The sequence below is a fragment of the Hyla sarda genome, chromosome 4, assembly GCF_029499605.1.
Source record: "Hyla sarda isolate aHylSar1 chromosome 4, aHylSar1.hap1, whole genome shotgun sequence".
In the NCBI taxonomy this organism is placed as follows: domain Eukaryota; kingdom Metazoa; phylum Chordata; class Amphibia; order Anura; family Hylidae; genus Hyla; species Hyla sarda.
Genome location: NC_079192.1, coordinates 87402394 through 87406596, shown reverse-complemented (window position 1 = coordinate 87406596; position 4203 = coordinate 87402394).

The following is a 4203-nucleotide window of genomic DNA, read 5'->3' as shown; positions in this document are numbered from 1 at the left end:
ACATAGACTTTTGACTTACTGGAATGACTGTAGCTTTGTGGCCTTCCAGGTAGCTGGTCACTAGCACTGAGATCTCTGGTGGTTGCTGGTCTCAGTAAAGACTGATCTCAAAGAGAGTGAATTGTAATGGCCGCCCCTTTAGATAATGGGGGGCTGGACTAAGACCCATTGGTTAAGCTGCGGGTCATAGGTCTCTCTGGGAGAACATGTGACAACAAATCATGTGACTGCATAACATAATATGTGACTGACTTACAGGTCCTTGAGACAACCTCTCACAGGTCCTCTGCTCTATCTATACATTAAGATCCTGTCTATACATTAAAGCAGTATACACAACAAAACAATGGGGGGGGGGGGGGACCCTGCAGGGGGGCCCCCAGGTAACTGAGGGTCTCAACCTGACAGGGCCTAAGGGTAGTACAGGACCATGTCCTGTACTGGGACATTACATAAGCAAAACCAAGGGGAAAAAAAATATTTCAAAACTCACTTTCCAAATACAACAATGATAAATGTCCCCTAATGTGAACAAAAGTTTTATTGAGTTTGAACTTAAATTAAATTACAAAACAGAAGAATACAGAAGGACAAACATAGTACGATACATCCCAACATCAAATCACAGGGTCGACAAAGGCAATTTGTATAGTAAGAGAACAAAGGCAAAAAAAAAACAACCACTGTCTCCTAAAATGTTAATAACTTTATAAATGAAAAGCGGCCACAGGAACAATGGGGGAGATTTATTTAAACCTGTCCAGAGGAAACGTTGCTGAGTTGCCCATAGCAACCAATCAGATTGCTTCTTTCATTTTGCAGAGGCCTTTTCAAAAACGAAAGATGCGCTCTGATTGGTTGCTATGGGCAACTCAGCAACGTTTCCTTGGGACAGGTTTAAATAAATCTCCTCCAATATGTGTGATCTCCTACAATATATATAAACATATGTGTGCGCATTTACAAATATATATTTAGTAGCAATTAACCCCTTAAGGACCTTTCAATTTTCCACCTAAAAATCCATATTATGGCTTATTTTTTGCGTCACCAATTCTACTTTGCAGTGACATTAGTCATTTTACCCAAATATTCACGACGAAATGGAAAAAAAAATCATTGTGCGACAAAATCGAAGAAAAAACGCCATTTTGTAAATTTGGGGGCTTCCGTTTCTACGCAGTGCATATTTCGGTAAAAATGACACCTTATCATTATTCTGTAGGTCCATACGGTTAAAATGATACCCTACTTATATAGGTTGGATTTTGTCGTACTTCTGGAAAAAATCATAACTACATGCAGGAAAATGTATATGTTTAAAAATGTCATCTTCTGACCCCTATAACTTTTTTATTTTTCCACGTACAGGGCGGTATGAGGACTCATTTTTTGCGCTGTGATCTAAAGTTTTTATCGGTATGATTTTTGTTTTGATCGGACTTTTTGATCACTTTTTATTCATTTTTTAATGGTATAGAAAGTGACCAAAATACGCTTTTTTGGACTTTGGAATTTTTTTGCGGGTACACCATTGACTGTGCGGTTTAATTAACAATATTTTTTTAGAGTTCGGACATTTATGCACGCGGCGATACCCCATATGTTTATTTTTATTTACACTGTTTTATTTTTTTTTATGGGAAAAGAGGGGGGGGATTCAAACTTTTATTAGGGAAGGGGTTAAATGACCTTTATTAACACTTTATTTTTACTATTTTTTTGCAGTGTTATAGGTCCCATAGGGACCTATAACACTGCACACACTGATCTTTTACACAGATCACAGGCGTGTATTAACACGCCTGTGATCAGCATTATTGGCGCTTGACTGCTCCTACCCGGATCTCAGGCACGGAGCAGTCATTCATCGATCGGACACCGAGGAGGCAGGTAAGGGCCCTCCCGTCGTCCTGGAAGCTGTTCGGGACGCCGCGATTTCACCGCGGCGGTCCCGAACAGCCCGACTGACTAGCCGGGATACTTTCCCTTTCGCTTTAGAAGCGGCGGTCAGCTTTGACCGCCGCTTCTAAAGGGTTAATACCGCACATCGCCGCGATCGGCGATGTGTGGTATTAGCCGTGGGTCCCGGCCGTTGATGAGCGCCGGGAGCGACGCGATGTGATGCGGGGTCGCAGCGCGACCCCGCTTCATATCGCGGGAGCCGGCGCAGGACGTAAATATATGTCCTGCGTCGTTAAAGGGTTAAAACCATGGTCTGCTGCACTTCACTACATTACATATGTTCAGGCCATTCAACTAAATGGACCTGCTGCCAGTGCGCCACAGTATATGTGGGCCTACCTTTTTGACCGGTTGCAGATGTATACCTAGGACACACTGGGGTAAACACAGTGTGAACTCAGCCTAAAGCCTAATATGAATTTGCTTATTAAATGTCAAAAAATTTAAAATTATTATTTTTAAAGCCATAAATGACTGGATATTGGGATGGTGTTATGTAACGTAGTGATCTGCCTGAAATAATCCATTCCTGCTTTTATGTACAGTGGCCCCTCAACATACGATGGTAATCCGTTCCAAATGGACCATCGTTTATTGAAACCATCGTATGTTGAGGGATCCGTGCAATGTACAGTATAGGACAGTGGTCTACAACCTGCAGACCTCCAGATGTTGCAAAACTACAACTCCCAGCATGCCCGGACAGCCAACGGCTTTCCTGTTTTGTAACAGCTGGAGGTCCGCAGGTTTGAGACGACTGTTGCACGCTGTATACCTATGCCCGGGATGCAAAAGATAAACAAAATAAACTTTAACTTACCTACGTCGGCCTCACGCTGGGGACGGGAACGTCTGAGAGCCGTCAGCCTATCACCGGCCGGAGTGATGTCCCGCCTCGGCCAGTGATAGGCTGAGCCCATTGTCATGTAAGAAGCCGGCTCTATACCGTACAGTATAGAGTTCCAGCGCCGGTGGCGGCCCGCAACAAAGAGGAGGAGGGAAGTGCTTGCGGGTGACATATGTGAGTAGTACCCCGCTGGGCTGATAATTAATTGGGGGGGAGCAGAACAGCGCTGGCGGGTAACATGGTTTGGGGGGAGGCGGGGAGCAGAATAGCGCTGGTGGGTGACATGTGAGTAGTTCCCCGATGTGGGGACAGCGCGGGCTGATAATTCATTCATTCCCAAAGGGGGAGGGGCCAAACAGGTACTGCGGTATGGGGAACAATTCATATCGTTGAGCACAAAAATTTCGGTATTCGGTATGAACCGGTGTACCGCCCAGCCCTAATGTATCTTAACTCTTCATGCCAGTGGCGTAGCTGGGGTTGGTGTTACCTGGTTTGGTATAAAATGGTGTCCCCCCCTCCCTACATTAATAATTTTACTCATAAGGGTGTTTTATTAGTGGTACGCCGCATTTTTACCACAATTTTACACAAGACTATAGGGATCAATGAATACAGTCCTACAGACTCTTCATATGCTCTATATCAGTAGTCTCCAAACTGCGGCCCTCCAGATGTTGCAAAACTACAACTCCCAGCATGCCCGGACAGCCGTTGGCTGTCCGGGCATGCTGGGAGTTGTAGTTTTGCAACATCTGGAGGGCCACAGTTTGGAGACCACTGCTCTATATAGTATAATGTCAGTGTTAGGCTCAGGGGCTGCTATGATAGATAATAAGAACCCAAGAGACCTCATTACTGGTCAATGGGAAAAAGATCTGTTCTGAAGAGAAGCTGTGCCTCATATGTGAAATCTCATATATATATATATATATATATATATATATATATATATATATATATACACACACCGGTATATATATATATATATATATATATATATATCTTATATATAATAGTTATTACAATGAAGATTGTGTGTAAATCCTGGGCAATTTACTAATAAACATGCAGCGTTCACACTCCAACCACTATAAATCAGATTTTTGAATTTTTATGACAGACTTTTAAAGTAATTGAGGGCCCCTGAGGACATTGAGGTGAAAGTGCTGAATCTGTAATTTAATGAAAGTCAAGCGTGTCAGTATTGGATAAGAAGTGATGCCTTTCATTCCTCGCCATGTATTTATATAGCTGGACCCTGCAGAATAGAACCTCTATACAAGACGAAGCAATGGTGGAAGAACACAAGGGATCATTGTACCAGCTCAGGTCTTCACATCACAGGATAATGGAGTTTTTATTTTTGCCACTTCTGGGTGGCACGGCGC